The sequence below is a fragment of the Ictidomys tridecemlineatus genome, chromosome 8 (assembly GCF_052094955.1).
Source record: "Ictidomys tridecemlineatus isolate mIctTri1 chromosome 8, mIctTri1.hap1, whole genome shotgun sequence".
Classification (NCBI taxonomy): Eukaryota; Metazoa; Chordata; class Mammalia; order Rodentia; family Sciuridae; genus Ictidomys; species Ictidomys tridecemlineatus.
Genome location: NC_135484.1, coordinates 52,361,473 through 52,372,569, shown reverse-complemented (window position 1 = coordinate 52,372,569; position 11,097 = coordinate 52,361,473). Strand labels below are relative to the sequence as shown.

Genomic DNA, 11,097 nt, shown 5'->3' with positions numbered 1-11,097 from the left:
TATTTGTATTTAATAACAAAAAATTAGTGATTAGATATTAAAGTATTATTCTTGCCCTAGGTGAACCAAGAATTATTTACCTTTATTAAAATTAGAATTATCTGTGTGATATTTGTCATTAATTTATTTTTATTTTTTTTGGAGTAAATACATTTATTGATACCCATTTTATATATAGTTCAATGAAATAATCTATAAATATAAAAGCATTTTCTTTTGGATATCACCATGGTCCATGTAAATACTCAACAGTCAAAATCACCTGAAGGAAGCACTCCAAGTCACACTGTTAGGTTTACAGACCTGAATATATATATTCCATTAAACAGTGGCACTTAAGTACTCAAGTGGTCCAGTGGCTTTGGGACATATGACTACCAGGCATGTGGAGTAAAAATAATGTGTAAATTTAAATCAACAGAAAGGGTATCAAACACTGACAAAAAGAAACAATTACAAATTAATATCCCAGGTGAAGTAAGTACCACAGTTGACACTTGGTGTCAGAATACTGGAGACAAGGTATGTTAAACAACACATGTGGCACGGCATGCTCTCTCCAACACCCAGTGGAGTTCACCAGTGCTTTAGAGTCATTCGTGGTCAACAAACATCAATTCTTAAAGAATCTAGATAGCTTAGAATAGAAGGTATGGGGAGGCTGATATCAAGATTAAAGAAAAGTGGACTAAATATTTCAGTGACATAATCCCCCTAGAAGGGGATTGTGGGGAAAAAATTAAACTCCTTTGTTACATTTAGCATGATCATTTATCAAACGCAGGAGGAAAAAACTCATACATCTGGTGTTCAAAACACATGTGTAAAAATTTTCTTCCGCTTCAAAGTTTTTTCCTCAATACTTCCAAGGGAATGGGTGCAGCCACTGTTGAGCCTTGCTCTCCACCTGATGCAGCACAAAATTTTCTCTCATTTCTTCAATAACAATCACAGGAATGTCTTTTGCTGCGATCAGACGATGCGTCCTCTGAGTTAGCAAGCGAGTGCATTTCAAAGCTCTTAGAGGTGCAATGTCCAAAACTGAGATCAGAGAGGCAGTGTTAGAACTTAAGCAAAGCAGGGTTTAGAGACTACTCAAACAAAAACCTAAAGGAAGCATATAAAAATTCAGTTTTTTCTATTATTTTCAGCTGGAATTGATGGCAACATTCCCTGGTATGATGAATAAATGGTGTGATCTCCAGGTCCAAAATATCCCAACTATCTAAGTAGGACCCAAAAGAGGAGAAAGACACACTTGAGTTCTGTGGTGTCTAGAATTCCTTTTTTTTTTTTTTTGCCATTTTTAAAAAAAGAAATAGTAGCTTCAGTTATATACCGCTGGTTGAAGGGGTTTTCATCCAAATGAGAAACTCTACCCCTCGTCTCTAGTGGAACAGGCACCAGATTCCCACAAGCAGCAGCTCCCATGTCCTGCAGCACGTGGCATCTGACCCTCGAGTGAAGAGTAAGCTGGCATCGAGCCCTGATGCTGTAATTCAGACTAGATGGCATTTCGTGGCGTGCCATTGTGTGCCAATGCTTTCAGGCTAGGGGCACTGGTCTGGTGACTACAGCTCCTATGAGAAGTCACACCCACCTCAAAAACTTCATGAATAGCTTTTCGGAAACAATGGAAGTTGTAGTCTATTAAACCTTTTCGTTCAAAGCTCTCTTCCCTAAGAATGCAGACTAGTGCCAAAAATTTAGTCACCTCCTTTAAATAAAGGACAGTTGTATTATTCTGCTTGATAATTGCCATAGATTCTTTGTCATAAGCACTTCCACTTCCATCTTCCTTTAACCCATATATACAAGACACATCAATTACAACATCAATCATGTCACAGCAAAGTTCATAAGACTGCATATCCACGGGGGAACTGTCTGTTGCAATGTAGATTTTGCTGACAACATCAAAGAGAAAAGCTTTTTCAATACCTGAATTTGATATAAAGATATTTAATAGGTTTTCCAAGGTTGGCAGTTGTGGAATGAGTTTCTGCACCACCTTACTAAAGGCTTCAAATATTGAGTGGTCATAGATACTAGTCAAATAAAAGCTAAGATGGAGTTTTTCTAGCCCAGCATCTGCAAGGTCATCATTGGCCCTCTGATGAATGTCCCTCTGTGTTTCTATTTTGTGATCATCAGACAGACCATCAACTTTGTGAATAAAAACCTCAAAATTCATGTCTAGGTTAACTTTGTAGGCTTTAGAAACAGTAATGTGAAGTCTTGTTAAAGCCTCCATGTAGTCATCCTGTGCATCAATGACATATATCAATGCTCCTGTTCCCCTGAAGATCATCTCGTAGTCAAAGGTTGGGTCAAAAAAGTCCATCTGCCCAGGAAAATCCCAAATCTGGAAATTCACAAAGGAGCTATTGGAAATGTCGTCTTTATAAATCTTGTTGGTACTTTCCAAAAAGAGGGTCTCATTGGGTGACATCTTATGGAACACCACCTTCTGGATGGAGGACTTGCCGCTGCGCCGCAGCCCCATGAGCAGAATCCTCAGCTTGGAGCTGTCAGCGCCCCCGGGGCCACAGCCGCCGCGGCCCCGCCCCAATCCCGCCGCCCGCCGCCCGCCGCCGCCGCCTCCTCTTCTTCCTCCTCCACGCCGCAGCCGAAGTCCTTTGGGAACGAATCCGCCGCGCCTTAACTACCTGCGAGGGGCCTCTCCTCCGCCCCGTACTGCAGGGACGTGATGCTGGACCGCCGCCGCCCGCGCCCAGACAGGCCAGGCCAGGCGGCCGCCTCCCCAGGCCGCCGCCGCTGCCGCCGCCCTGTCATTAATCTAAAAAGAGTTTAATGAATATGCAATAAAAAGTCCTTGATGACCTAAGGGAAAAAAGTTTACCTGGATGTTTTAGAGGTGAAACCAATTTTTCCTCTTTGCTAGCTTCCTGCTTTTGAATTAAATAAATAATTCTATGACTTTATGTTATTTACTTTAAACTGAAACTGTACATCAGAAGATGTCACTCCTATGCTCACTCTGCAAAAGGTCCTCATTTGACTCCAAGAAACAACTTTGAATGCCCATAAGAGCATACCTGATTTGTCTCCCCATGACCTGTACCCTCACCCCTCCAGCTTCTCTCTTACTACTCTCATTTCTGCCCAGATAGAGTGGACTCTTTATTGTTCTTAAACATGTCAGGAGCATATTTCCCTAGAAATTTTTTAATGACAGCTTCCTCCGTCTGGAATACTATTTGCCTATATTTCCTAGAGATAAAAATCCCCTTAGTCTTCGCTCAAATGTAATATTTTCCATAAGGCCTATCTTGATCAACCTATTCAATACTACAACTATCTCAATGTCCCATCCCACATACTCGTAATTTCTTTCAAGGATAGGGATCTTTGTTTTTTCACAGATGTAAATCCCAAATTCTAGAAGTGTGCTTGGAACAGTGTAAGTGCTTAATAAACATTTGTTGGAAAATGATAAACAAAAAGAGTAGATTTTTATGTAATACTCACATTATTTGTAAACATTATTTATAAACTCACATTAATTGTATAAATGGAGGGTTTCACTGTGACGTTTTCATAAACTCTTATACATGTTTTGATCATATCCATCCTTCCTACTTCATTTTTATTTTTCTTGTTTTCATTTTATTTGTTCACTCTATAATTATATGCCATCTTAATCTAAAAAATGAAAATTATTTTTCTCCAATTTATTTATATCAGTAGAAGGTGTAATAGGCAAAACAGTACATACTTGAAGTTTGGTAAACATAGATTTAAATCTTAACTTTATCACTATTAGCAAAAATGTACAAAACCCTCTAAGATTGTTGTAAAATTCTAAATAAATTTATTTTCAAATTTATTGTGAGTAAATGTATAGGAAATTGTAGATGTCAAATAAATGTTCTCTGATACTACTGAATAATGTTGAAATAGTAAAATGCTGTGTTTATTTGAGCATGTTTGCTCAGATGTCTCCTGAGCTTATTTATAATGTTCACTTTCCATTAGCTAGTGGGTAATTACATCTCATGCTATTCACTTTTTCATTTTTAAGATATGTATGACATTCTTTCACTGTCCATTAGCTGACCTCAATTTTATTGGTTCCATGGACACATCAAATGAGTATCCAGTATTTGATGGTCCCTTCCAAGAAAAATATGAGCTAGTGAAGGCACAACATGAAGACATACAAAATAATTGGAGAAATATTAAATATTATCTAGGTAAAATTGAATTTGAGTACAGTGAAATGAAAGATCAGAGTGGATTGGAGAGATTAGAAAACTTTTCATGGAAAGAACAGAGTATTTGAATGGATACCAAATAACCAACAATGGCATCAACAAGAAGAAGCATCTTTATAGTATTTAATATGCTCCAGGAACAGTTACAAATCCTCTGTCTTTATTAACTTGCTTAATTTCATTATACCCCTATGAATTAGTACAATTTCAATTTTTTATAAATGATAAAAGAAGCAGAGTGAAGATTGGTAATTGCAGTTTTCAATCTTCCTCTTCAAGTCTACAGAAGGGTAAAAGAGGTTTACCAAGAGACAGAGTCTGTTATGAATATTGTAGGGAAGGAATCTATTGTAGGGAAGGAATCTTTATTGTCTGACAAGGTACACAATTTCCAGATACTCTTTCATATTTATCTCTCGCTTCAGCACAATTATTTCTTCCTGCCTCAGTGTTATTCATCTTGACCTCTGCGTTTATATTTACTGATCTTTTACCATTCTCCAAGATCCGTCACAAAGCTTATTTCCTTATAAACATTTTTCATGACATATCCCAAGAAAAATTATTGTATTTTTTATGGTACTCATAATACATTTTTATGGATACTTATTTTTATTTCTTTCTTATATTATGAGTGATAGAAAAAATAAATAACGACTTTTTAATTTTGATCTTCCTGATTCATTCCTTTGAGGCTATTCCCCAAACATAGTTGCTGACATTTATCCTCTGGCCTGTGCCTCTGGCTCCTCTAGTGTTCATTATTTGTTACTTCTGTGATCTGTAAATACAAGAAGAAAAAGACCACCTCTAAGAGAAGTGTCTACTAGAAACCTGAACCTGATTTTCAAAGATCCCAAATGGCATTTAATGTAATTAATTTCCTAGTTTCCACTTTCTCTAGGCCCGTAGTGTCATTTAATATGATTAATTTCTTAATTTCCATTAGATTTTCTCATTATTAGGAAAACTATGTTATTGAATGTATTTTAGACTGTTGCATTTCCTAAGATCAGATTTCCTTCCCTTCCTTAATGTTATTTTTTTAAATAAAAAATAATGAAACTGACTAAATACTGTTCACTTCAGGTACGACTATACACAATGGCCTATTATTTCTATTTATAATAAGCTCATAACATTTTTTAAAAGGAAACTGTGATATATACTTACAATGTAATATCATTCTACAATAAAACTGGAATGAAATACTAAAAAAAGATAAAATAGGAACACATAGCAAGTGCTTCTCTTGAAGGTATAATTTTACAAAAAAGTATACAGATGTTAAAGGCATATGATTTCTCCTGTTTATTTAAATGATTCACCAGGATATTGGAAGTTCAGAATATTTCTATATTATGGTTGTTATATCATTAAATACATTTAAAATTATTCTCTTAAATTAAAAACACATGGTCCCTTCTGAGATGTTAGGAAACAAGTACAGCACATTATAATATTTAATGTTTTATTTACATTAATAACAATGTTATAGAAATCAATAAAATGTCTGAAATTCTGTTTTTATAGGCATGGATCCATTGAGTATTTAAAACAGGCAAAATAAACTTCAAAGATGCTTTAGAAATGACAAGACCAGTCCTCCCCAAGCCTGCCAACATCAAGAAAAAATACTAAGGGAAAAAAGAAACTGGCACAAAATGAAGGCGACTCAAGAAACAAAATTACTGTAGGTGGTATGATATTCTGACTTGGATCTTAGAATACAATAAGATATATTGAAGTTAGAAAACATAAAATGTGAATGAAGCTGTAGTTTATTTAATAGTAGTGAACAAATGTTGGTCTTTTGGTATTAACAAATATATCTTGGCACCGTAAAAAATAACATAAGGGGAAACGGATGGAGAATATTTAGGAACACTTTGTGTTATCTTTGGAACTTTAACAAATAAAATTTTATTCCAAAATAAATTTATATTAAAAATTTCAAGTTTAATTAAATTGATCAATTTAATTAAAGAGATTTATGGTAAATTAATTTTTTTAATTTAATAGCACTCATGTAATGCTTTAATTCAATTTTACTTTTTTTTTTTTTTTGAAATTTTGAGTCCTTAATTTAGCATCATGCTGTAATCAACAAACAAGAACAAACAGAACACTAGCACATGGAACAGAGGAATCCAATAAATAATATATATATTTTTGAAAACAGGACACATTATTCAAAATTGGCACATTCAAGTAAATATTTATGTTTACTGAGGCCAATTAGAGATGAAATGAATCCAAAACACTTATTTATGGAAACTCATTTCTTTACATAATTGTTCCTAAAAGGAAGATGAAAGCTAATGAGCTCCAGGGATTTACCCTATAATTAACTTTATACTGTCATGGACACAATGACCATAAAGTGAACACAATTGATATTGTTGGATCTTTTACAATTCTGACATATAAGGACAAAAGAAACGTTTGCTTTCTGTTGACTTAGTGAAGTAGTGTCTTTATAAAACATATCTAGGGATATGATTAACACTGAAAAATCATCTTATAGTAGCATCGTAAATGGAATAATTTTGTTTTATAGAACTGCCATTTAATCATTTTTAATTGTTTTAAATAAAAGAGACTATTAGGATAGTCTGTTTCTCTGTTTTGTAAAAGTGTTTAATGAACCAGAGAGAGATATCTTCACTTTATTTCTACCAGCATCATGGTCAATAATAGAGCTGAAAAAAATGAGTATCCATGATCCAAAGGAATGGGTTTAGTATCAAAAATCAAACATTCTATGGGCCATTTCTTAGAGCCACAAGATATCATTCTCAATTTTAATAGCAAGTAGGAAACTTGAATTCTATTAACTAATTCTTTCATTCAATAAATAGTCCAGTGCGTATTTCATGTAAAGAATGTTCTAGGGAACAAGAGAGATATAGTTTCCATGCCCAAAAAATATATAGTCTTTCAGGGGACAGGCAGTTTTAATAACTAATTTCAAAGTAGTTTTATTTAAATAGTTATAAACTACTAACTGCAAAATATTCTTAAAATATATAACCATGCTATTTGAATTAAAGAAATATGAAAGTCATGAAAACATTCAGTTGAAGAATCTAGGACAATTTTAGAGTTCAAAGTTCCTTAATGTTTATTTTACAACCTTTAAAATAAAATAAGATTTTTATGCATACATAGTTTACCTATTTGCACAGATAAATAGAAGCTCTACTTTTATGAAGTGTGACTATAAAATAATTTAAAGAGCAGAATATACATGAATTAGAAAAAAGAAGTTGGCAAGTTCTATTATATTTTCGACATGGCACATCTATTACAAATCTCATGCACATGTAAGATGGACATATATAGATGGAGAAAATACATTTTTTATAGAAATTTAGTTCACTGTCATTTAAATAAACTAAAAATTGCTTTTTGTGTTAATCTGTACTATGATCCACTGCATGGAAATAAATGAGTGGATTAAGTTTTCCTGAAAATGAATATACTAAAAATTGAGACTATTTCCTAGGAACATGCATGTTGAATTTGGATGAACAAAAATCTGTAGAAAAACAGTTTAGGAAAATATATGACTCTCAGTCCTGTGTTCATGCCTATGAAAATTAGATCAGATTTGTAAAACAAACACTTCATCTCAGAGTATGAGAGAGACAAAAAGCCATTCACACATTATAGATTAAATTCTAGTAATTTTTAAAATAAAGAATTGGTTAACAGTGGTAGAATTTGATTTTAATAATGGAACAGTTTTTTTAAAAAGCTTAACAGTTGGTAGAAGTGTTTGAAAGCACCAAAAAGATAGAAGGCATGCTTGAGAGAATGACTGTTAGCAACAAATTTAGTAAAAAATAAGCACACAGTAAACAGAGAAACACAATAAAATGACAGAAAAACCAAAATGATAAAATTTAATCTTTGAAGATGCAGATAAACAAACTGTCCTTTTGATACCAGAAAGCTTTCTTTCACTCTTGAAATGTATTCAAACATGCTCTAACTATTGTACATTTTTCTGATTTCATCTACTGAGTCCTTGACATACTCCTACATCTTGTCGTCAGAATTAACAGATGTTTACTTTTCTTATCAATTTTATCAAGTCTTCTTTGATGATATGCATTTTTTATTCAAAATTTTTTTGTTTTTGTAAGGTTCAATTCTCTATAACTTGTTCTGTATATATTAGCCTAGGTAAATTAATTTTAAAACCATTCAGTTCTAAGCTGAACATTAATTTAAAAATATCCTATCAATTTGCCTTTCTGCAGAAGTTATTCTACTAGAGTTGGTTCTCCATATGTGTGTTATCTGTGAGTTCCACATCTGCAGACTCAACCACCTTTAGATCAAAACGTTTGAAAAGAAATGTTCTATACAGAAATATTTGCAGATTTTTGGGTCATTATTTCCTCGATAACAAAGAATAACAACTATTACATAGTATTTATATCATATTTAGTATTATAATAATCTAGATATGATTTAGAGTGTATGATAAGTTGTGTGTAATTTATATGCAAATATCCACTTTACATAAGCTACTTGACCATCTGAAAATATTGGTGTCTGCAGGAAGTCCTGGAACCATCTCCATGGGTACTGAGGACAACTATAGAATAATGTACTGTGTATTTTCAAAACCTAGAAGAAAGGATTTTAAATGTTTTCATGTTATTTAACAAATGAAATGGTAAATATGTTCAACCTGATTTAAACATTACACTATGTATACATGTACTGAAACATCACAGGCAGCTCATTAATATGTACACTTTTAAAGTTTTTATATATTAAAATACATTTAGTAAGCAATTTGCACTGATAAAAATTCTGGGAGACACACACTGAAAGGAAATTCTTAATTTTATTTTGTGTTTAGTTCACAGAAAACTTTTCAAAAATAATCTGCAAATAAATTATTTGCTATCTTTCTGTTGTATAATGTATGTTTGCTCAAGATAGCCAAATTTGAGAATATTTTGTGCATATTAATAATGATGGATATGTTTTTCCTTCATATTTAGCTCTTGTTTGTTATATTGAAACATAGTGCTACTGGTCGTGTTTAATGAACTAAACTTATTTGTTGTAATGAAAAAATAATCAAGGAAAGATTTAGTGAATCTTTGAACCCACAAAACATTATTATTAGTATTAAGCAAAGGATAGTGACCATCTGTTTTCTATCTCCACTGAAGCCAGAACATGAGGAAATAAACAGCAATATGAGCTAGTTAGGTTAGAATAATTGAAAGATTTCCTGACAGCATTGTTAAACACTGAAATGAATCAGGAAGAACAGTTGTTAAATCTTCTTATATTCTTTTATTCCCTTAATAAATAGCAAAATAAATCTTTGGCATGTGTTAGTTTCACCTACAAACTGATAGATCAAGTTTAATTGTTTCTACCTGTGATTTTATGAAGATGTTCTTTCAAACATTAATGTAAGAGCAGGCATCATGAAAAACTAACAGTAATCAAATAATAGCCAAGATTTACTGAGTTTTCATTGTGTAGTCAGCTCTGTGCAAAGAAATCTACAAACAGTTTTCCATTTGAATATGGCAATGAATTGGGTAGGTCAGTGTATATGGATTCTGTGGACAGATTCTATGGACAGATGGTGTTTGCTACACACCCATTGCTAGCTGCATATTTATCTGTTTCTTTAAACTTACCAGAAATGTTTCTAGAAGAAGCATCCCTTCAGTAACACTTCTAAGTTTTGCAGCATGGAAAGTGACTTGGACAGGTCTCTTTGGGTATGTAAATAGAAAATGGAAGACCAGACTCCTATGGACCTTGTCATTTCTAATGGTCCATGCTATCCATGATTATGGAAGCTCTGAGATTCAGACCTTGCCTTGAAAAATTCAGTGAGCTGAAGATTACAGCATTTTCTTCCAAAAGGCACAATGCACTTCTGCAAAAGTATGATCCTGAGTGTCTGTCAATAGTATTCTGGAAAAGAAACCTATGGTTTTAATAGTTTAGACCTTATACTTATCTCCTTCCCATGATCATTTCTTCTTTTTCTGAAATGAACCCTTCACTTGAGTTTTTTGTAATAGATAAATCCTAGGCCTTTGTGGCATTTTTTTTAATTGTAAACTTTAGCAGCAGGAATTGGTCTTGATTTCACAACCCTGTAGACTTGCCCAGAGGTTTTACTGATGGGAGATGCAATAAGTTCAAGTGAAAGAAATAATAATGATAAGAACATGTAAGCTGGCAGAAAAGTTTGCTAGAATCCTGAGTTGATGAAAATAAAGGACATTTTCCTCTTTGATAAGCTTTTCTAAATGAACTCCTTTTCCTTAGCTGTGCTTGTATGACTGTTACTGTTTCTGTGAGTTCTAGAAGTCCCCCAAGGACAAGAACACTGAACAAGAAGTCCAGAACTCTGAGTTCTAATTCAGGCTTGCCATTTGGTTACCAAAATTAATTTGACACAGACCTTTAAATTGAAACACATTTTCTTTGTGGTTTTGAAGTTGTTTCAAACAATTCTTTTGATGTTGTTGTTGTTTTGTTTTGTTTTTCTTTTTAAAAGAGCAAGCATCAGGAAAAACATAGAATATTTAAAGTCAGATATTTCCATGGCTTAGGTAGATCATAGTCTGTAAGTTAAGGTGCTTGGAAAAAAAATTAATAAATAACTTTCACTTGTTATTGTCTTCTTGGCTTTGTTTGAACTTTTTTTCCCTTTTTTTAGAAGACTTGCTACTAGAATTTTGTTATTCCTATCTACGTGGACAAGTGGCCTTAAATCCTTTTTGGCTTAATAAGCAGACAGTACAACAGAGCAGATGTTTGGCCTCTGTAGTTAGGTAGTCCTGACTATTAGTAGTGTGAA

General features: G+C 33.3%; 1 pseudogene; it reads right to left on the bottom strand.

Moving 5' to 3' along the window:
* Positions 1–209: 209 nt before the first annotated feature.
* On the bottom strand, positions 210–2,811 carry LOC144366119 (ras-related GTP-binding protein C pseudogene; annotated as a pseudogene).
* Between the last annotated feature and the right edge of the window lie 8,286 nt (positions 2,812–11,097).